Genomic DNA, 24,778 nt, shown 5'->3' on the forward strand with positions numbered 1-24,778 from the left:
CAATTCGAAAAAATGATCCTAGCAAGGGTACCCCCCAAATAGAAAGTGGCACAACTATACTCAATGCTGGTTTCCCAGGCCAGACCCGACACATATAGATTCATCCATATGTGGGAAAAAGATCTTGATGTCAAATTTACAAATAGGGAAGTTTTGTAACTCTGCTCTAATGCAGCTAGGGTGTCCAGATGTGTAAAGCTTCAGGAAAACTTTTATAAGGTGATCACCAGGTGGTACTATACACCTCAAAAGTTGCATCTCATATATCCAGAATGTGACCTGAAGTGTTGGAGGTGTCTAAGTGCTGAAGGCTCACTCCTGCACATATGGTGGTCGTGTCCTGCTATCTTTGAGTACTGGAAACAAATCTGTTCAGCATGCTCAAAGATAAGCAGTGTACAGATCTTACCTTCAGAAAAAAGTGCCTATTGGGCTTATTAGGGCATATTAAAGGTAATAGACAAGTCACTTCTCTGTTAGGCCAACTCTTTGCGGCTGCAAGAGTTTTGATTGTGTATAATTGGAAAAGTCGAAGGGCCCCCTCTGTTTCCCAATGGATAGCGAAGTGTGATGCAATTTACAGATTGGAGCAGATCGCAGGGTGGGAAGCCAAGAGGTCACATTAGTTCAAAGCCACGTGGTCCGCTTGGAAAAAAATACAGAGGGTTCTCCCCTTAGAGTCAAAAGGGCTGGGTAGTAAATATTTTTTTCTCTAGTAGGAAGTTTCCCCTACCTTTCCCTTCCCTTCCTCTCCTCCTGCCCCAATGTAAGTACTTTATTGTAACTGCAGACAAAATATGCAATATGTGGTAGGCAATTGAGAGTGCCGGATTTGTGTGAGGGGGAGGCGGGGCGTTCACTATTTAAACCTGGCCCTCCTGCCCCCACTTGTCGGTTTGAACACTTTCAAATCGGCTTGTGGGTTGGTGCCAGAGAAGTGTGTGCGTCACTGGAGGATCGGGTGATCGGTTGCGTCGGGCTCGTCGCTACGGTGATTAGGTAGGCAGGGTGGCCGCACACCCATCTTGCGATGTATTAACATATTGGGTATTATGTATTAACATGTGGGGCTGCCGAGCGTGCCGCCGGTCCCCAGCCGCGCTGGCGACTACCCGCGCTCCCGATCGCTGCCGGCACCCCCAGTGACATCTCCGGTTTTCTCTAGGTGTGTACTCGTGGTTACTACACACTCCCGCTCTAGGCACCCCCATACAGGCACCCCGATCTGCGCCAGGCCCGGCGCCAAGCACCCCCGCTCCCACATACAGTGTCCCCCAGGCGGGCACCCCTCACCTGTGGCGCAGCAGCGTCGGATCACGCCGGCCGTCGGCTCCACAGCACAGCTCACTGTCTTGCTGCGCTCCAGCAGCTCCTGGCTTGTTAGTGGGCGACACCTACAGGCCCATACTGGTACTGCAGTCCAGGTACAGGCATCCCTTGCTCAGGCAGTGGCTAGGTACAAGGCAGTGGCTAGGTACAAGGCAGTGGCCAGGTACAAGGCAGGGGAAAGGGGAAAAAAAAAAAGTGTGTGTTTAATATATTTGGAATATGTATGAAGAGCAAAGACATAGAGGGTTTCAAGGAGGGGGTGCTGGCCACTGCACTTGCGCACGCAGCCGGGCCGCCCGTAAGGCCGTACGGTGCGGCAGGGGGTTGGTTAAAGCGCAGTCGCCATAGTCCGGTGGTTAGCTAGGGAGCGGCGGCATGAGTGAAGGGTCACCCAGCCGGCATGCGCTCACTCATATGTCTGTCCTTGTTTACCCAGGTCCACAGGTGGTTGGCTAAATTTACGACACTGTGGGGGTTTGTGGCTGTCATGGCCGCCAGGTGAGTTAGGGGTGGTGCATGCACGGGCTGAACCCCTCTTTTCTCCTGCTTAGGCTTGGGGGTCGGGGGATGGTGGACTACTAGGTCCAGGCCGCTGACGCATCTATTACAGGGTGGCGCCTACAGTCGTGGCCTTTGGTGGGGGGGAGGGGAAAATAAAATAAAAATTTGTGCAGAGAGGTATGTTGCTTTGCCAGGTCTGTCACGACTACAGACTCCTTATAAAGCCCTGCCACGACTGCAGGCAACAGTCTGTCACGTCTACAGACCCGCTCTAAAGCCCTGCCACGACTGCAGGCAACAGTCTGTCACGACTACAGACCCGTTATAAAGCCCTGCCACGACTGCAGGCATCAGTCTGTCACGACTACAGACACGTTATAAAGTCCTGCCACGACTGCAGGCATCAGTCTGTCACGACTACAGACACGTTATAAAGTCCTGCCACGACTGCAGGCATCAGTCTGTCACGACTACAGACCCGTTATAAAGCCCTGCCACGACTGCAGGCATCAGTCTGTCACGACTACAGACCCGCTCTAAAGCCCTGCCACGACTGCAGGCACAAATCCGTTGCGACTACAGACTCATTATTTAGGCCGGCCACTACGGCACGCAGTAACCGCACGGCGACATACTCGTGAGCCATACTACCACGGCGGTAGGAGGGATTCCGGTACCGCTACTTACGATGCCGGGTCCCCTCGGGGCTGCAGGTGCGAGGCGGTCACATCCACGGACTCGGCCGCACTCCCATTGACCACAGGCACGGGGTGGGGACAGCTGCGGGAGGTGGCGGCACGGCCACACATGCAGCCCAGACACAGCCGGGGAATGCAACATCCACGTTCCCGGCCGCCGCGAGGAAGGCGGAACTTCACCACCTTCTGACTTCACAACCAGCGGCTCCTAGCCGAGAGGAGGGGTCCCTCAGTGCCATTCTGACTTCCCTAATGGAGCTGCATGCTGCGGTCAACACCATGGGTACAGCAGTGTCAGACATGCAGGCTAGGCTGGAGACTGTCGAGGGCCAGCCTGCAGCGTTCAACACAGTGTTGCAGACAGGGTCTGTCGCCAGCTCATCAGCATCCGCAGTGCCGGGTGGGTCCAGCTTTTCCACAACCATAGCTCCTTCCCATTTTGTTCCTCCCAATATCCGGCAGGATATTCTGGAAGGGAAAGACATTAATTTGGCGTCCCTGCTCGTGCCAGCACACGAAGCCCCGGACAACAAGACCATATCCTGCGGAGAGGTCTCTGTTGTGCTCAAGTCTAGGGATGCACGGCTCAACAGGAAACTCAATGTTCCCGAGTTTGTGCTGGCATTCAGCCTTTACCGAGACGTGGTGTGCTCTGCTAGCCCCCTTAGGAGGGAGGAGCTGGACCTGTATTTATTCAAGGTCGTCGACCTAGGGTACAAGTATGGAGGCACCGCCTTCTATGAGTACCACCGCTCCTTCTCGGCAAAGGCGGCGGCCACACTCGCTCAGTGCAAACATGTCGTAGACTGGTCTCGGATGGATACCGAGTTATTTTGCCGCCACTTTGCGGGCCTCAAGGCCCCGGCTTGCGCTGGTTGCGGTTCCTACGCCCACACGGCCGGATGGTGCTCAGAGAGCGGTAGCACAGCTGCGCCTTCCGTGTCCGGCGTTCTCCCCATCCAGCCGGCGGGCAGGGCTTCCGCATCCAATGACAAGTTGGGGCGCCCGGTGAAATACCTCGGTAAGTCACCTTTATGCAATAATTTTAATTATGCCATATGCCACTACAATCAATGCAGGTTGTTGCACTTATGTACCCAGTGTTTCAGGGCTCACCCCCGCGTCGCTTGCACGCAAAAAGGGGGGAATCACGCATGACTAAGCGTGGTTAACGTGGATCTCCTCGCCTGTTTCTTAGCCGGTCACCCAGATTCAGATTGGGTACTATACGTGCTCAACGGTCTGCGGTACGGCTTCCACACAGGCTTGCTGGCTCTTCCGCAAGCCCCGCATGAGTGCGGGAACTTGGCGTCGGCTATCAGAGATCCCGAGACGGTCACCCAATTAATCCAAATCGAGCTGGATAAGGCTTATGTGATCGGCCCAGTGCGGCAGCCTCCGTTTGAGTGCTGGAGGGTCAACCCGGTCGGGGTGGTGACAGGAAAATTTTCCAATAAAAAAAGATTGGTGTACGATTTGTCAGCCCCACATTCCTTAGCAGTCCCCAGTCTGAATTCTTTGATCCCCTCAGAAGAATTCTCCATGAGGTATGCCTCTATTGATGAGGCGATTGAGGTCATACTCAAGTTCGGGAGAGGGGCCTGGTTATCCAAGGCGGATATCACAGACGCCTTTAAACTGCTCCCCATCCATCCGGAACTCTGGCAGTGGCACGGGATAAAGTGGCAAGGGCTGTACTACTTTGCCAGCAAACTGACCTTCGGGTCCAAGTCAAGTCCATGGCTCTTTGATCAGTTGGCTAGCGCGTTGCATTGGGTCTTATCAGACGTCTTCAGGGTCAGCCATGTCACGCATTACCTGGACGACTTCCTTCTGGTCGAGCCCCCGACACGGCAGCCTCAGGACCTACAGCGCTTGCAGACAGTATTTTCTGACCTCAATGTGCCAATAGCTTCTCACAAAGTAGAAGGCCCCGACACCACCATCACGTTTTTAGGGATACGTTTAGACTCGGTGCGCATGCAGGCGAGTCTCCCACCTGATAAATTAGATAGAATCAGGCAGGCCGTGCATAGGTGGGCTCAAGTGAGAGTAGCTTCCAGAGCGGACCTGCAATCCCTGTTAGGCATGCTCAATTTTGCCATGCGCATCATTCCCCAAGGCAGGTCCTTCATCTCTAGGCTTTTGGCGCTGCTCCCACAGGCCCGCGCACAGAACGAGATGGTACGGTTAGGTCCAGAGGCCATGGCCGACCTGATGATGTGGGACAGGTTTTTGACACACTGGAATGGCGTGTCGCTCTTCATTCCGGTAGTCTCGAACCAGTCTCCAGTGGTCCACACTGATGCCTCATCGTCAGTCGGCTTTACCGCGCTGTACGGCTACCACTGGTTCGCTGGTCCTTGGCCACCGGAGGTCGCATCCATTCCAGGTTTCTCTTCGTGTTCCGCCTTGTTTGAGGTATATCCCTTAGTGGGGGCAGCAGTGGCGTGGGGCGAGCAGTGGAGGAACTGCACGGTACTATTTCTCACGGACAATACGGCAGTTGTGGACATCGTCATGAAGGGCAGGTCTAGTTCCAAACTGGTCATGTCATTCGTGAGGAGGTTCGTCTGGTTGTCTCTGACACACAATTTTCGTTTCATATGCAGGCACATCAGTGGAGAACGCAATGTCACTGCAGACGCCTTATCCCGCCTTAATTTTCCACTTTTCTTTCAGGTTTGTCCAGGGGCAGATCTCTCGCCGACACCAATTCCGCACCAGGCCCAGCTGCGGTTGGATTAGTCTCGCATCTCACCGTAGCTAAGACACTGATGGCTAAATCCTTGTCCCACAATACCCTGCGGGCATATAAGACAGCGTGGCGCCTGTTCCAGAAATATGAAAATACCTACCCGGCCGCAGGCCTGGGACCTATCACTCACCTACTGGGTTTTGTTGGGTTTTGCCACTCTCAATTACACTTATCCTATAGTACGGTTAAATTATACCTGGCAGGTATTCAGCACCACCGGTACAGCCTATATCCGGAACTATCGTCACTTTTCTCTGCCCACCCTATCAAAGCGGCCTTGAAGGGTTTGCGCAAGACGTCTGTCGCAAAACGACAGGTGCGTCAGCCCTTTACCGGCCGCTTGTTCAGGTTGGTGACAGACAAACTACAGGGCGAACCATTCGGCCCACAGGTTAGCGCGCTGGTAGTAACAGCATTGTATCTGGCCTTCTATGGGTTCCTCAGGCCAGGTGAGCTAATGGGCGCCAACACGCTGGCCGGGTGCTTGCAGAAAGGTCAGCTCGTCCGGCGCGGGTCCATCTATGTGCTCACCTTGCCCTTAACCAAAACGACATGGCCCGGGGAGTCGGTGGAGGTCAGATACTTCCCCACGGCCAATAGGTGGTGTCCGGTACGTGCCGTTGATGCTTGGCTCCTCAGCATTGAATCCGAGCCGACATCTTCTCCCCTACTCGCACTAGGCCATACCCGGCTAACCATCGCGGTCTTTCTTAAATACGTGCGGGTGCTGCTAGCAGGGTCAGGGGTCGATCCCCTCTCAATCACAGGACATTCCTTACGCATTGGCGCGGCAGCCGCGGTGTCCCTGCATAAGGCACATATTATTAAACAGTTGGGTCGCTGGAGTTCCGCATGTTCATGCGGTATATCCCGGATCCGCATAACGAAATGTCACTGGCTTTTCAAGTGTTGGTGTTGTAATTTCGGTTATTAAAGCTTTTCAACACTCCTACGCATGGTTCTTTTTGGCCCCTTTAGGCTACCCTTCTATAAGCAGTTCCGGCACAACTCTGCTGCTTCTAGTAGGCAGGGGAGGGTAGGCTTAGGTAGGGTATCCTCTCAGCATGAGCCGATCCGAGCACAAGTGGTAGGCAATTGAGAGTGCCGGATTTGTGTGAGGGGGAGGCGGGGCGTTCACTATTTAAACCTGGCCCTCCTGCCCCCACTTGTCGGTTTGAACACTTTCAACCCACCCAGGAGCCCTCCCTTCTTTCAGGGCTCATCATTGGGGTAGCCCCCTTTAGGCTACCCTTCTATAAGCAGTTCTGGCACAACTCTGCTGCTTCTAGTAGGCAGGGGAGGGTAGGCTTAGGTAGGGTATCCTCTCAGCATGAGCCGATCCGAGCACAAATGTAAAGAGTACCCTCTTGTGGGGATTATTGTATTCTATGTATTTTTCTGCTCATCATTCAGAATAAAGTATTTTTCAAAAAATAAAATAAAAAAAACTTCTCTGGTGCCTCAGTAGATGCATCTATAGTGCCCCCAATAATGTGCCAGTAATAACAGCCCCCCCAATAATGTGCCAGTAATAACAGCCCCCCCCCATAATGTGCCTGTAATGACAGCCCCCCCAATAATGTGCCTGTAATGACAGCCCCCCATTATGTGCCTGTAATGACAGCCCCCCCAATAATGTGCCTGTAATGACAGCCCCCCATTATGTGCCTGTAATGACAGCCCCCCATTATGTGCCTGTAATGACAGCCCCCCATTATGTGCCAGTAAGGACAGCCCCCCATTATGTGCCAGTAATGACAGCCCCCCATTATGTGCCAGTAATGACAGCCCCCCCATTATGTGCCAGTAATGACAGCCCCCCCCATTATGTGCCAGTAATGACAAAATGATCTCTATTAGAGTGAATAGGACAAGGGTTCTAGCCCCTGAGGGGGCTAATAGTTAGTAAATAAAAAGGAAAAGAATATAATAAATAAGTTTAACTCCCCAAAATATAGAAAATAATATATTGTGATATATATCTTTATCGCACATGCTTCAAATTATATTGCAATATAGATTTTAGGCCATATTGCACTATATAGTGTGCTGCAGTGTATTGCAAGCCATCAGATACACTGGATCTTCAAGAACCAAGTGGTTCTGAGTCCAAAAAAATTAAAAATAAATAAATAAACCTTCCTATATACACACATACAGTGGATATAAAAAGTCTACACACCCCTGTTAAAATGTCAGGTTTCGGGGGGGGGGGGGGCAGAACCTGCACCGGACTGTGATGGCAGCATAGTCAGGAGCTCTCCACACAAGATCCTATAAAGCACCAGCCTACACAAGCCGACAGACGAAACAATGGTCAAGATCGGCACCCCAAATCCAGGGACACTTCTAATATCGGCAAACATCCGAACAATAGCGGAGCTATGGATAAATTAATTTAATAATTGTCCACTACTCTGGTGGCACGCAAAACCAAGATGGCGCTGACCCCGTCTCACAAGGTTAGTTAGTGCGCCACTGATTTCTCCAAAGGAAAGTGTGACACAGAGGACCCTCATGGCAAGACGGCGCTTCCAATCATTCGCCTCTTCTTGAAATAGACGCTGATCAAAGCTATAGAGCCAGTTTTGGGTGAACTTACAGCCCTCCACCATGACATGCATAAAATTGGAGACCGGGTAGTAGCCCTAGAAATGCTGCACCTACCTTAAGGACCTCCATAATGCCTTGGAGGATCAAGAAAATAGAGTACGCAGGAACAACCTGCGATTCAGGGGAATACCCGAAACAGTATTTTCAACAGACATCCCTGTGGCAGTACTCACGATATGCAACTCCCTATTGGGTCCGGAATACCAGATGGACATAATCATGGAACGCGCTCACAGAATGCTATGACCTAAGCTCAAAACATCTGAACCACCCAGGGATGTGATATGCAAGTTCCTCAATTTTCAAGTCAAAGTGGAAGTCCTGGAAGCCGCCAGAAATTATGAAGACCTGATATATTAGGAGGCCTCTATTTCGATATCCCAAGACCTGGCACCCTCAACGCTCAAGAAACGCAGATCCCTGACCGACTGTCTTAGGTCCAACAAGATCCCATACAGATAGACTTTCCCATTTGGATTATCCTTCTTCCATACGGGACGCCGCCTTACCATCTCTGCATTCGCTGACTTAGCTGGGGCATACGACCATCTACAGATACCTCCGCTAGAAGTGGAAAACTGGGAGCTGTATCAAGACATAACGGAGCTGCCAGACCTTCCAAAAGTCTCACTTTTCGAACTTCCACATACCCTAAAGAGACAAAGATTCAAGCGGAGGAAGACACAGCTAACCCTGTAGAGCTTTGTCTTACAAAGTATTGCAACCTATTCATTTGAATCTTTTTGACACCTTATAAGTCTCTACCTCTCTCTTTTCCTCTGACTTACCTTCCTCCCCTATTTACCATATCTTACCTTAATACTGTCAGTATCGTACTACTGATCTCAAAGCCTATCCCCACTCCATCCCTCACCTATCCTACCTGAAATTTCCTCCGCCTTCTCCGACTTCCTATTCATCTGTCTGAACGACTCATCTTAGAGGCCTTTTCTTGTGCTAAGAAGATCACAAACGGGTTGATTAACCATAGCAACCCATTTCAATGGGTGTAGTTATTTAAAAGTTTATACTCTTGATACATGTTCTTTTGTTTATACTTTGCCTAAGGTACATGTCTCATCCTTTTTAATGAACCAAGATGTACTGAGGACACCTCTGGCATCAGTCTCTCCCATCCAGATAGCCCAGAATATATCCGGACATACTGCGTTTACCTGGGGAATTGACACGCTTCAGCAAGGTAATCTCCACCACTTAAGACACTATGGCTGATCTATCGTTTGCGTCCTACAATGTTAGGGGCTTTACATCCCCTTCTAAGAGGAGCCATGTCTTTACATTGTTACACAAATCTGGGGCCAGTGTCCTACTCCTCCAGGAAATGCACTTTAAATTCAATCACTACCCCAATCTATCCTTTGCTCACTACTCTCAGTGGTATCACTGTGGAGGTGACTCATCTGCCTCTTGAGGGGTGAGTATCAGATTTCAGAGGAAGGTTCCCTTTATATACATTTCCCATCTGCAAGACCCAAAAGGGAGATATTTATTGGTTAAGGGCTATATAGGCCCCCAAACATACACCATAATCAACCTTTATGCCCCTAACTCCGGACAATCTGCCTGGTTTTCTAAAGCCTTCCCTATTATTGAAACCTTTGCTGAGGGCCTAATTATTGTAGGGGGTGATTTGAATGCTACTTTAAACCGTCAACTCGATTCCTCAGCCCAGATATCGGCCCTACTAATTAGAGCTCTGCGCTCCATAAGAAAGGGCTTGTAGAATTGACACCATATCGATGGCGCACTTTACACTCCAAAACAGTTGACTGCACCTTTTATTCCCATGCCCATGGCACTTGCCAACATCTGGATTACTGGCAAAAGCCCAGGCCCATACGGACTACCTGTCGCATATTAGAAAACTTTCCAGCAACACATCCTCCCCCATCTGCTCTCAGTCTGTAATCTTGCCCTGCAAGGGAAACAGCTCTCCAGAGATATGACAATGGCCCATATAACCCTGATACACAAAGAAGGGAAAAACCCAAATAGAGTTGAGCGGACACCTGGATGTTCGGGTTCAAGAAGTTCGGCCGAACTTCCCGGAAATGTTCGGATTCGGGATCCGAACCCGATCCGAACTTCGTCCCGAACCCGAACCCCATTGAAGTCAATGGGGACCCGAACTTTTTCGGCACTAAAAAGGCTGTAAAACAGCCCAGGAAAGGGCCAGCAACATGTAGGTAAATTCCATGCAAACAAATGTGGATAGGGAAATGAATAAAAATAAAATAAATAAAAATTAACCAATATCAATTGGAGAGAGGTCCCATAGCAGAGAATCTGGCTTCACGTCACCCACCACTGGAACAGTCCATTCTCAGATATTTAGGCCCCGGCACCCAGGCAGAGGAGAGAGGTCCCGTAACAAGGAATCTGGCTTCATGTCAGCAGAGAATCAGTCTGCATGTCATAGTAGAGAATCAGGCTTCACGTCAGCCACCACTGCAACAGTCCATTGTCATATATTTAGGCCCAGCACCCAGGCAGAGGAGAGAGGTCCCGTAACAGAGGATCTGGCTTCATGTCAGCAGAGAATCAGTCTGCATGTCATAGCAGAGAATCAGGCTTCACGTCACCCACCACTGGAACAGTCCATTCTCAGATATTTAGGCCCCGGCACCCAGGCAGAGGAGAGAGGTCCCGTAACAAGGAATCTGGCTTCATGTCAGCAGAGAATCAGTCTGCATGTCATAGTAGAGAATCAGGCTTCACGTCAGCCACCACTGCAACAGTCCATTGTCATATATTTAGGCCCAGCACCCAGGCAGAGGAGAGAGGTCCCGTAACAGAGGATCTGGCTTCATGTCAGCAGAGAATCAGTCTGCATGTCATAGCAGAGAATCAGGCTTCACGTCACCCAACATTGGAACAGTCCATTGGCATATATTTAAGCCCAGGCACCCAGGCAGAGGAGAGAGGTCCCGTAACAAGGAATCTGGCTTCATGTCAGCAGAGAATCAGTCTGCATGTCATAGTAGAGAATCAGGCTTCACGTCAGCCACCACTGCAACAGTCCATTGTCATATATTTAGGCCCAGCACCCAGGCAGAGGAGAGAGGTCCCGTAACAGAGGATCTGGCTTCATGTCAGCAGAGAATCAGTCTGCATGTCATAGCAGAGAATCAGGCTTCACGTCAGCCACCACTGCAACAGTCCATTGGCATATATTTAGGCCCAGCACCCAGGCAGAGGAGAGAGGTCCCGTAACAGAGAATCTGTCTTCATGTCAGCAGAGAATCAGTCTGCATGTCATAGCAGAGAATCAGGCTTCACGTCAGCCACCACTGCAACAGTCCATTGGCATATATTTAGGCCCAGCACCCAGGCAGAGGAGAGAGGTCCCGTAACAGAGGATCTGGCTTCATGTCAGCAGAGAATCAGTCTGCATGTCATAGCAGAGAATCAGGCTTCATGTCAGCCACCACTGCAACAGTCCATTGTCATATATTTAGGCCCAGCACCCAGGCAGAGGAGAGAGGTCCCGTAACAGAGAATCTAGCTTCATGTCAGCAGAGAATCAGTCTGCATGTCATAGCAGAGAATCAGGCTTCACGTCACCCAACATTGGAACAGTCCATTGGCATATATTTAAGCCCAGGCACCCAGGCAGAGGAGAGATGTCCCGTAACAGAGAATCTGGCTTCATGTCAGCAGAGAATCAGTCTGCATGTCATAGCAGAGAATCAGGCTTCACGTCAGCCACCACTGCAACAGTCCATTATCAGATATTTAGGCCCAGCACCCAGGCAGAGGAGAGAGGTCCCGTAACAGAGAATCTGTCTTCATGTCAGCAGAGAATCAGTCTGCATGTCATAGCAGAGAATCAGGCTTCACGTCACCCAACATTGGAACAGTCCATTGGCATATATTTAAGCCCAGGCACCCAGGCAGAGGAGAGAGGTCCCGTAACAGAGAATCTGGCTTCATGTCAGCAGAGAATTAGTCTGCATGTCATAGCAGAGAATCAGGCTTCACGTCACCCAACATTGGAACAGTCCATTGGCATATATTTAGGCCCCGGCACCCAGACAGAGGAGAGGTTCATTCAACTTTGGGTAGCCTCGCAATATAATGGTAAAATGAAAATAAAAATAGGATTGAATGAGGAAGTGCCCTGGAGTACAATAATATATGGTTAAGGGGATGTAGTTAATGTCTAATCTGCACAAGAGATGGACAGGTCCTGTGGGATCCATGCCTGGTTCATTTTTATGAACGTCAGCTAGTCCACATTGGCTGTAGACAGGCGGCTGCGTTTGTCTGTAATGACGCCCCCTGCCGTGCTGAATACATGTTCAGACAAAACGCTGGCCGTCGGGCAGGCCAGCACCTCCAAGGCATAAAAGGCTAGCTCTGGCCGCGTGGACAATTTAGAGACCCAGAAGTTGAATGGGGCCGAACCATCAGTCAGTACGTGGAGGGGTGTGCACGCGTACTGTTCTACCATGTTAGTGAAATGTTGCCTCCTGCTAACACGTTGCGTATCAGGTGGTGGTGCAGTTAGCTGTGGCGTGTTGACAAAACTTTTCCACATCTCTGCCATGCTAACCCTGCCCTCAGAGGAGCTGGCCGTGACACAGCTGCCTTGGCGACCTCTTGCTCCACCTCTGCCTTGGCCTTGGGCTTCCACTTGTTCCCCTGTGACATTTGGGAATGCTCTCAGTAGCGCGTCTACCAACGTGCGCTTGTACTCGCGCATCTTCGTATCACGCTCCAGTGCAGGAAGTTAGGTGGGCACATTGTCTTTGTACCGTGGATCCAGCAGGGTGGCAACCCAGTAGTCCGCACACATTAAAATGTGGGCAACTCTGCTGTCGTTGCGCAGGCACTGCAGCATGTAGTCGCTCATGTGTGCCAGGCTGCCCAGGGGTAAGGACAAGCTGTCCTCTGTGGGAGGCGTATCGTCATCGTCCTGCCTTTCCCCCCAGCCACGCACCAGTGATGGGCCCGAGCTGCGTTGGGTGCCACCCCGCTGTGACCATGCTTCATCCTCATCCTCCTCCACCTCCTCCTCATCCTCGTCCTCCTCGTCCTCCAGTAGTGGGCCCTGGCTGGCCACATTTGTACCTGGCCTCTGCTGTTGCAAAAAACCTCCCTCTGAGTCACTTCGAGGAGACTGGCCTGAAAGTGCTAAAAATAACCCCTCTTCCTCCTCCTCCTCCTCCTCCTGGGCCACCTCCTCTTCCATCATCGCCCTAAGTGTTTTCTCAAGGAGACATAGAAGTGGTATTGTAACGCTGATCATCGCCACTGGCCATGTTGGTGGAGTACTCGAAACAGCGCAACAGGGCACACAGGTCTCGCATGGAGGCCCAGTCATTGGTGGTGAAGTGGAGCTGTTCTGTAAGTGCGACTGACCCGTGCGTGCTGCAGCTGAAACTCCACTATGGCCTGCTGCTGCTCGCACAGTCTGTCCAGCATGTGCAAGGTGGAGTTCCACCTGGTGGGCACGTCGCATATGAGGCGGTGAGTGGGAAGGCCGAAGTTACGCTGTAGCGCAGACAGGCGAGCAGCGGCAGGATGTGAATGCCGGAAGCGCGAACAGACGGCCCGCACTTTATGCAGCAGCTCTGACATGTCGGGGTAGTTGTGAATGAACTTCTGCACCACCAAATTCAGCACATGCGCCAAGCAAGGGATGTGCGTCAAACCGGCTAGTCCCAGAGCTGCAACGAGATTTCGCCCATTATCACACACCACCAGGCCGGGCTTGAGGCTCACCGGCAGCAACCACTCGTCGGTCTGTTGTTCTATACCCCGCCACAACTCCTGTGCGGTGTGGGGCCTGTCCCCCAAACATATGAGTTTCAGAATGGCCTGCTGACGTTTACCCCGGGCTGTGCTGAAGTTGGTGGTGAAGGTGTGTGGCTGACTGGATGAGCAGGTGGAAGAAGAGGAGGTGGAAGCTGAGTAGGAGGAGGTGGCAACAGGAGGCAAAGAATGTTGCCCTGCGATCCTTGGCGGCGGAAGGACGTGCACCAAACAGCTCTCCGCCTGGGGCCCAGCTGCCACTACATTTACCCAGTGTGCAGTTAGGGAGATATAGCGTCCCTGGCCGTGCTTACTGGTCCACGTATCTGTGGTTAGGTGGACCTTGCCACAGATGGCGTTGCGCAGTGCACACTTGATTTTATCGGATACTTGGTTGTGCAGGGAAGGCACGGCTCTCTTGGAGAAGTAGTGCCGGCTAGGAACAACATACTGTGGGACAGCAAGCGACATGAGCTGTTTGAAGCTGTCTGTGTCCACCAGCCTAAATGACAGCATTTCATAGGCCAGTAGTTTAGAAATGCTGGCATTCAGGGCCAGGGATCGAGGGTGGCTAGGTGGGAATTTACGTTTTCTCTCAAATGTTTGTGAGATGGAGAGCTGAACGCTGCCGTGTGACATGGTTGAGATGCTTGGTGACGGAGGTGGTGGTGGTACATCCCCTGTTTGCTGGGCGGCAGGTGCCAACGTTCCTCCAGAGGCGGAGGAAGAGGCCGAGGCGGCAGCAGCAGAAGAGGCCGAGGCGGCAGCAGCAGAAGAGGCCGAGGCGGCAGCAGCAGAAGAGGTAGCAGGGGGAGCCTGAGTGACTTCCTTGTTTTTAAGGTGTTTACTCCACTGCAGTTCATGCTTTGCATGCAGGTGACTGGTCATGCAGGTTGTGCTAAGGTTCAGAACGTTAATGCCTCGCTTCAGGCTCTGATGGCACAGCGTGCAAACCACTCGGGTCTTGTCGTCAGTACATTGTTTGAAGAAGTGCCATGCCAGGGAACTCCTTGAAGCTGCCTTTGGGGTGCTCGGTCCCAGATGGCGGCGGTCAGTAGCAGGCGGAGTCTCTTGGCGGCGGGTGTTCTGCTTTTGCCCACTGCTCCCTCTTTTGCTACGCTGTTGGCTCGGTCTCACCACTGCCTCTTCCTCCGAACTGTGAAAGTCAGTGGCACGACCTTCATTCCATGTGGGGTCTAGGACCTCATCGTCCCCTGCATCGACATCCACCCAGTCTTGATCACTGACCTCCTGTTCAGTCTGCACACTGTAGAAAGACGCAGCAGTTGGCACCTGTGTTTCGTCATCATCAGAGACTTGCTGAGGTGGTATTCCCATGTCCTCATCATCAGGAAACATAAGTGGTTGTGCGTCAGTGCATTCTATGTCTTCCACCGCTGGGGAAGGGCTAGGTGGATGCCCTTGGGAAACCCTGCCAGCAGAATCGTCAAACAGCATAAGAGACTGCTGCATAACTTGAGGCTCAGACAGTTTCCCTGATATGCATGGGGGTGATGTGACAGACTGATGGGGTTGGTTTTCAGTAGGGATGAGCGAACTCGAACTGTATAGTTCGGGTTCGTACCGAATTTTGGGGTGTCCGTGACACGGACCCGAACCCGGACATTTTCGTAAAAGTCCGGGTTCGGGTTCGTCGCTTTCTTGGCGCTTTTGTGACGCTTTCTTGGCGCTTTTTGAAAGGCTGCAAAGCAGCCAATCAACAAGCGTCATACTACTTGCCCCAAGAGGCCGTCACAGCCATGCCTACTATTGGCATGGCTGTGATTGGCCAGAGCACCATGTGACCCAGCCTCTATTTAAGCTGGAGTCACATAGCGCCGCCCGTCACTCTGCTCTGATTAGCGTAGGGAGAGGTTGCGGCTGCGACAGTAGGGCGAGATTAGGCAGATTAACTCCTCCAAAGGACTTGATTAATCGATCGATCTGCAGCTGTGCATCATTGAGCTGCTGAAATTCAAATGCTCACTGTTTTTAGGCTGCCCAGAACGTTTGTCAGTCACTTTTTTCTGGGGTGATCGGCGGCCATTTTGTGTCTTGTGCGGTGCTGCGACCAAGTGCATCCAAGCTGCGACCAAGTGCATTTAACCCTCAATGGTGTGGTTGTTTTTTGGCTAAAGCCTACATCAGGGTGAAGCTGTCACACCAAGTGCATTTAACCAGCAATAGTCTGTTTATTTTTTGGCCATATACTACATCAGGGGCAAGCTGCGCCTGTCACCAAGTGCATTTAACCCTCAATGGTGTGGTTGTTTTTTGGCTAAAGCCTACATCAGGGTGAAGCTGTCACACCAAGTGCATTTAACCAGCAATAGTCTGTTAATTTTTTGGCCATATACTAAATCAGGGGCAAGCTGCGCCCGTCACCAAGTGCATTTAACCAGCAATAGTCTGTTCATTTTTTGGCCATATACTACATCAGGGGCAAGCTGCGCCCGTCACCAAGTGCATTTAACCCTCAGTAGTGTGGTTGGTCAAGCTGTCACACCAAGTGTATTTAACCAGCAATAGTCTGTTCATTTTTTGTCCATATACTACATCAGGGGCAAGCTGCGCCTGTCACCAAGTGCATTTAACCCTCAATGGTGTGGTTGTTTTTTGGCTAAAGCCTACATCAGGGTGAAGCTGTCACACCAAGTGCATTTAACCAGCAATAGTCTGTTCATTTTTTGGCCATATACTACATCAGGGGCAAGCTGCGCCCGTCACCAAGTGCATTTAACCCTCAGTAGTGTGGTTGGTCAAGCTGTCACACCAAGTGCATTTAACCAGCAATAGTGTGGTTATTTTTTGGCCATATCCCAGTCTAATTCTGTCAGTAAATCCATACCGGTCACCCAGCGCCTAAATACTAGGCCTCAAATTTATATCCCGCTAAATCTGTCGTTACCGCTGTACTGTTGTGGCTGGGCAAGTTATTTAGTGTCCGTCAAAGCACATTTTTTGTTCTGGGTTGAAATACAATTCCCAATTTAGCAATTTCATAATTTAGTGGTTTCTGCTATATCAGAGCTATTTGAAATCTATCCCTAAAAGGGTATATAATATTCAAGGTGCACATAGGGTCATTCAGAATAACTTCACACACACGCTACCGTGCATTTCCAAGTCTAATTCTGTCACTAAATCCATACCGGTCACCCAGCGCCTAAATAGTAGGCCTCAAATTTATATCCCGCTAAATCTGTCGTTACCGCTGTCCTGTTGTGGATGGGCAAGTTATTTAGTGTCCGCCAAAGCACATTTTTTGTTCTGGGTTGAAATACAATTCCCAATTTAGCAATTTCATAATTTAGTGGTTTCTGCTATATCAGAGCTATTTGAAATCTATCCCTAAAAGGGTATATAATATTCAAGGTGCACATAGGGTCATTCAGAATAACTTCACACACATGCTACTGTTCATTTCCAAGTCTAATTCTGTCACTAAATCCATACCGGTCACCCAGCGCCTAAATAGTAGGCCTCAAATTTATATCCCGCTAAATCTATCGTTACCGCTGCCCTGTTGTGGATGGGCAAGTTATATAGTGTCCGCCAAAGCACATGTTTTGTTCTGGGTTGAAATACAATTCCCAATTTAGCAATTTCATAATTTAGTGGTTTCTGCTATATCAGAGCTATTTGAAATCTATCCCTAAAAGGGTATATAATATTCAAGGTGCACATAGGGTCATTCAGAATAACTTCACACACACGCTACTGTGCATTTCCAAGTCTAATTCTGTCAGTAAATCCATACCGGTCAACCAGCGCCTAAATACTAGGCCTCAAATTTATATCCCGCTGAATTTGAATACAATACATTGGGCCAAATAATATTTTTGTTGTTGTGGTGAACCATAACAATGAGGAAAACATCTAGTAAGGGACGCGGACGTGGACATGGTCGTGGTGGTGTTAGTGGACCCTCTGGTGCTGGGAGAGGACGTGGCCGTTCTGCCACATCCACACGTCCTAGTGTACCAACTACCTCAGGTCCCAGTAGCCGCCAGAATTTACAGCGATATATGGTGGGGCCCAATGCCGTTCTAAGGATGGTAAGGCCTGAGCAGGTACAGGCATTAGTCAATTGGGTGGCCGACAGTGGATCCAGCACGTTCACATTATCTCCCACCCAGTCTTCTGCAGAAAGCGCACAGATGGCGCCTGAAAACCAACCCCATCAGTCTGTCACATCACCCCCATGCATACCAGGGAAACTGTCTCAGCCTCAAGTTATGCAGCAGTCTCTTATGCTGTTTGAAGACTCCGCTGGCAGGGTTTCCCAAGGGCATCCACCTAGCCCTTCCCCAGCGGTGAAAGACATAGAATGCACTGACGTACAACCACTTATGTTTCCTGATGATGAGGACATGGGAATACCACCTCAGCATGTCTCTGATGATGACGAAACACAGGTGCCAACTGCTGCGTCTTTCTGCAGTGTGCAGACTGAACAGGAGGTCAGGGATCAAGACTGGGTGGAAGACGATGCAGGGGACGATGAGGTCCTAGACCCCACATGGAATGAAGGTCGTGCCACTGACTTTCACAGTTCGGAGGAAGAGGCAGTGGTGAGACTGAGCCAACAGCGTAGCAAAAGAGGGAGCAGTGGGCAAAAGCAGAACACCCGCCGCCAAGAGACTCCGCCTGCTACCTACCGCCGCCATCTGGGACCGAGCACCCCAAAGGCAGCTTCAAGGAGTTCCCTGGCATGGCACTTCTTCAAACAATGTGCTGACGACAAGACCCGAGTGGTTTGCACACTGTGCCATCAGAGCCTGAAGCGAGGCATTAACGTTCTGAACCTGAGCACAACCTGCATGACCAGGCACCTGCATGCAAAGCATGAACTGCAGTGGAGTAAACACCTTAAAACCAAGGAAGTCACTCAGGCTCCCCCTGCTACCTCTTCTGCTGCTGCCACCTCGGCCTCTCCCTCTGCCTCTGGAGGAACGTTGGCACCTGCCGCCCAGCAAACAGGGGATGTACCACCAACACCACCACCACCTCCGTCACCAAGCATCTCAACCATGTCACACGGCAGCGTTCAGCTCTCCATCTCACAAACATTTGAGAGAAAGCGTAAATTCCCACCTAGCCACCCTCGATCCCTGGCCCTGAATGCCAGCATTTCTAAACTACTGGCCTATGAAATGCTGTCATTTAGGCTGGTGGACACAGACAGCTTCAAACAGCTCATGTCGCTTGCTGTCCCACAGTATGTTGTTCCCAGCCGTCACTACTTCTCCAAGAGAGCCGTGCCTTCCCTGCACAACCAAGTATCCGATAAAATCAAGTGTGCACTGCGCAACGCCATCTGTAGCAAGGTCCACCTAACCACAGATATGTGGACCAGTAAGCACGGCCAGGGACGCTATATCTCCCTAACTGCACACTGGGTAAATGTAGTGGCAGCTGGGCCCCAGGCGGAGAGCTGTTTAGCGCACGTCCTTCCGCCGCCAAGGATCGCAGGGCAACATTCTTTGCCTCCTGTTGCCACCTCCTCTTTCTCGGCTTCCTCCTCCTCTTCTTCCACCTGCTCATCCAGTCAGCCACACACCTTCACCACCAACTTCAGCACAGCCCGGGGTAAACGTCAGCAGGCCATTCTGAAACTCATATGTTTGGGGGACAGGCCCCACACCGCACAGGAGTTGTGGCGGGGTATAGAACAACAGACCGACGAGTGGTTGCTGCCGGTGAGCCTCAAGCCCGGCCTGGTGGTGTGTGATAATGGGCGAAATCTCGTTGCAGCTCTGGGATTAGCCAATTTGACGCACATCCCTTGCTTGGCGCATGTGCTGAATTTGGTGGTGCAGAAGTTTATTCACAACTACCCCGACATGTCAGAGCTGCTGCATAAAGTGCGGGCCGTCTGTTCGCGCTTCCGCCGTTCACATCCTGCTGCTGCTCGCCTGTCTGCGCTACAGCGTAACTTCGGCCTTCCCGCTCACCGCCTCATATGCGACGTGCCCACCAGGTGGAACTCCACCTTGCACATGCTGGACAGACTGTGCGAGCAGCAGCAGGCCATAGTGGAGTTTCAGCTGCAGCACGCATGGGTCAGTCGCACTACAGAACAGCACCACTTCACCACCAATGACTGGGCCTCCATGCGAGACCTGTGTGCCCTGTTGCGCTGTTTCGAGTACTCCACCAACATGGCCAGTGGAGATGACGCCGTTATCAGCGTTACAATACCACTTCTGTGTCTCCTTGAGAAAACACTTAGGGCGATGATGGAAGAGGAGGTGGCCCAGGAGGAGGAGGAGGAGGAGGAGGAGGAGGAAGAGGGGTCATTTTTAGCACTTTCAGGCCAGTCTCTTCGAAGTGACTCAGAGGGAGGTTTTTGGCAACAGCAGAGGCCAGGTACAAATGTGGCCAGCCAGGGCCCACTACTGGAGGACGAGGAGGACGAGGATGAGGAGGAGGTGGAGGAGGATGAGGATGAAGCATGGTCACAGCGCGGTGGCACCCAACGCAGCTCGGGTCCATCACTGGTGCGTGGCTGGGGGGAAAGGCAGGACAATGACGATACGCCTCCCACAGAGGACAGCTTGTCCTTACCCCTGGGCAGCCTGGCACACATGAGCGACTACATGCTGCAGTGCCTGCGCAACGACAGCAGAGTTGCCCACATTTTAACCTGTGCGGACTACTGGGTTGCCACCCTGCTGGATCCACGCTACAAAGACAATGTGCCCACCTTACTTCCTGCACTGGAGCGTGATAGGAAGATGCGCGAGTACAAGCGCACGTTGGTAGACGCGCTACTGAGAGCATTCCCAAATGTCACAGGGGAACAAGTGGAAGCCCAAGGCCAAGGCAGAGGAGGAGCAAGAGGTCGCCAAGGCAGCTGTGTCACGGCCAGCTCCTCTGAGGGCAGGGTTAGCATGGCAGAGATGTGGAAAAATTTTGTCAACACGCCACAGCTAACTGCACCACCACCTGATACGCAACGTGTTAGCAGGAGGCAACATTTCACTAACATGGTGGAACAGTACGTGTGCACACCCCTCCACGTACTGACTGATGGTTCGGCCCCATTCAACTTCTGGGTCTCTAAATTGTCCACGTGGCCAGAGCTAGCCTTTTATGCCTTGGAGGTGCTGGACTGACCGGCGGCCAGCGTTTTGTCTGAACGTGTATTCAGCACGGCAGGGGGCGTCATTACAGACAAACGCAGCCGCCTGTCTACAGCCAATGTGGACTAGCTGACGTTCATAAAAATGAACCAGGCATGGATCCCACAGGACCTGTCCGTCCCTTGTCCAGATTAGACATTAACTACCTCCCCTTAACCATATATTATTGTACTCCAGGGCACTTCCTCATTCAATCCTATTTTTATTTTCATTTTACCATTATATTGCGAGGCTACCCAAAGTTGAATGAACCTCTCCTCTGTCTGGGTGCCGGGGCAAAAATATATGCCAATGGACTGTTCCAATGTTAGGTGACGTGAAGCCTGATTCTCTGCTATGACACGCAGACTAATTCTCTGCTGACATGAAGCCAGATTGTCTGTTACGGGACCTCTCTCCTCTGCCTGGGTGCTGGGCCTAAATATCTGACAATGGACTGTTGCAGTGGTGGCTGACGTGAAGCCTGATTTTCTGCTATGACATGCAGACTGATTCTCTGCTGACATGAAGCCAGATCCTCTGTTACGGGACCTCTCTCCTCTGCCTGTGTGCTGGGCCTAAATATATGCCAATGGACTGTTGCAGTGGTGGCTGACGTGAAGCCTCATTCTCTGCTATGACATGCAGACTAATTCTCTGCTGACATGAAGCCAGATTGTCTGTTACGGGACCTCTCTCCTCTGCCTGAGTGCTGGGCCTAAATTTATGAAAATGGACTCTTACAGTGGTGGGTGACGTGATGCCTGATTCTCTGCTATGACATGAAGACTGATTCTGTGCTATGACATGAAGACTGATTCTCTGCTGACATGAAGCCAGATTGTCTGTTACGGGACCTCTCTCCTCTGCCTGGGTGCTGGGCCTAAATTTATGACAATGGATTGTTGCAGTGGTGGCTGACGTGAAGCCTGATTCTCTGCTATGACATGCAGACTGATTCTCTGCTGACATGAAGCCAGATCCTCTGTTACGGGACCTCTCTCCTCTGCCTGGGTGCTGGGCCTAAATATCTGACAATGGACTGTTGCATTGGTGGCTGACGTGAAGCCTCATTCTCTGCTATGACATGCAGACTAATTCTCTGCTGACATGAAGCCAGATTGTCTGTTACGGGACCTCTCTCCTCTGCCTGGGTGCTGGGCCTAAATATATGCCAATGGACTGTTGCAGTGGTGGCTGACGTGAAGCCTCATTCTCTGCTATGACATGCAGACTAATTCTCTGCTGACATGAAGCCAGATTGTCTGTTACGGGACCTCTCTCCTCTGCCTGGGTGCTGGGCCTAAATTTATGAAAATGGACTCTTACAGTGGTGGGTGACGTGAAGCCTGATTCTCTGCTATGACATGAAGACTGATTCTCTGCTGACATGAAGCCAGATTGTCTGTTACGGGACCTCTCTCCTCTGCCTGGGTGCTGGGCCTAAATTTATGACAATGGACTGTTGCAGTGGTGGCTGACGTGAAGCCTGATTCTCTGCTATGACATGCAGACTGATTCTCTGCTGACATGAAGCCAGATCCTCTGTTACGGGACCTCTCTCCTCTGCCTGGGTGCTGGGCCTAAATTTATGAAAATGGACTGTTGCAGTGGTGGGTGACGTGAAGCCTGATTCTCTGCTATGACATGAAGACTGATTCTCTGCTGACATGAAGCCAGATTGTCTGTTACGGGACCTCTCTCCTCTGCCTGGGTGCCGGGGCCTAAATATCTGAGAATGGACTGTTCCAGTGGTGGGTGACGGGAAGCCAGATTCTCTGCTATGGGACCTCTCTCCAATTGATTTTGGTTAATTTTTATTTATTTAATTTTTATTTTAATTCATTTCCCTATCCACATTTGTTTGCAGGGGATTTACCTACATGTTGCTGCCTTTTGCAGCCCTCTAGCCCTTTCCTGGGCTGTTTTACAGCCGTTTTAGTGCCGAAAAGTTCGGGTCCCCATTGACTTCAATGGGGTTCGGGTTCGGGACAAAGTTCGGATCGGGTTCGGATCCCGAACCCGAACCTTTCCGGGAAGTTCGGCCGAACTTCTCGAACCTGAACATCCAGGTGTTCGCTCAACTCTAGTTTTCAGGTGCCATCTGTGCTCTTTCTGCAGAAGACTGGGTGGGAGATAATGTGAACGTGCTGGATCCACTGTCGGCCACCCAATTGACTAATGCCTGTACCTGCTCAGACCTTACCATCCTTAGAACGGCATTGGGCCCCACCATATATCGCTGTAAATTCTGGCGGCTACTGGGACCTGAGGTAGTTGGTACACTAGGACGTGTGGCTGTGGCAGAACGGCCACATCCTCTCCCAGCACCAGAGGGTCCACTAACACCACCACGACCATGTCCACGTCCGCGTCCCTTACTAGATGTTTTCCTCATTGTTATCGTTCACCACAACAACAAAATATTATTTGGCCCAATGTATTGAATTCAAATACAGGTCTTTTTTTACAGACACCTAACACTATCTGGCTATCTATTTAAGTACCGTATTACACTAATACAGGCACAGCAGTAACCACAGATTTAGCTATGAATTTGAGGCCTAGTATTTAGGCGCTGGGTGACAGGTATACGTTTTATGGACAGAATTAGACTGGGATATGCACAGTAGCGTGTGTGTGAAGTTATTGAGAAAGACCCTATCAGCACCTTGATTCTGATATACCCTTTTAGGGATGTATTTAAAGTAGGCCTGAAACCAGCAGAAACCACTAAATTAGGAAATTGCTAAATTGGGAATTGTATTTCAACCCAGAACAAAAAATGTGCTTTGACGGACACTAAATAACTTGCCCAGCCACAACAGTACAGCAGTAACGACAGATTTAGCAGGATATAAATTTGAGGCCTAGTATTTAGGATCTGGGTGACAGGTATAGGTTTACTGACAGAATTAGACTTGGAAATGCACAGTAGCGTGTGTGTGAAGTTATTCAGAATGAACCTATGTGCACCTTGAATATTATATACCCTTTTAGGGATGTATTTAAAGTAGGCCTGATACAGCAGAAACCACTAAATTAGGAAATTGCTAAATTGGGAATTGTATTTCAACCCAGAACAAAAAATGTGCTTTGACGGACACTAAATAACTTGCCCAGCCACAACAGTACAGCAGTAACGACAGATTTAGCTGGATATAAATTTGAGGCCTAGTATTTAGGAGCTGGGTGACAGGTATAGGTTTACTGACAGAATTAGACTTGGAAATGCACAGTAGCGTGTGTGTGAAGTTATTCAGAATGACCCTATGTGCACCTTGAATATTATATACCCTTTTAGGGATAGATTTCAAATAGCTCTGATACAGCAGAAACCACTAAATTAGGAAATTGCTAAATTGGGAATTGTATTTCAACCCAGAACAAAAACTGTGCTTTGACGGACACTAAATAACTTGACCAGCCACACCAGTAACGACAGATTTAGCTGGATATAAACTTGAGGCCTAGTATTTATGCGCTGGGTGACAGGTATACGTTTCCTGACAGAATTAGACTGGGATATGGCCAAAAAATAACCACACTATTGATGGTTAAATGCACTTGGTGTGACAGCTTGACCAACCACACTACTGAGGGTTAAATGCACTTGGTGACAGGCGCAGCTTGCCCCTGATGTAGTATATGGCCAAAAAATAAACAGACTATTGCTGGTTAAATGCACTTGGTGTGACAGCTTCACCCTGATGTAGGATTTAGCCAAAAAACAACCACACCATTGAGGGTTAAATGCACTTGGTGACAGCTTGCCCCTGATGTAGTATATGGCCAAAAAATAAACAGACTATTGCTGGTTAAATGCACTTGGTGTGACAGCTTGACCCTGATGTAGGATTTAGTCAAAAAACAACCACACCATTGAGGGTTAAATGCACTTGGTGGCAGCTTGTGTTGGCGCAACACAAGACACAAAATGGCTGCCGATCACCCCAGAAAAAAGTGACTGAAAA

This window comes from Bufo gargarizans, chromosome 4 (genome assembly GCF_014858855.1).
Source record: "Bufo gargarizans isolate SCDJY-AF-19 chromosome 4, ASM1485885v1, whole genome shotgun sequence".
Lineage (NCBI taxonomy): Eukaryota > Metazoa > Chordata > Amphibia > Anura > Bufonidae > Bufo > Bufo gargarizans.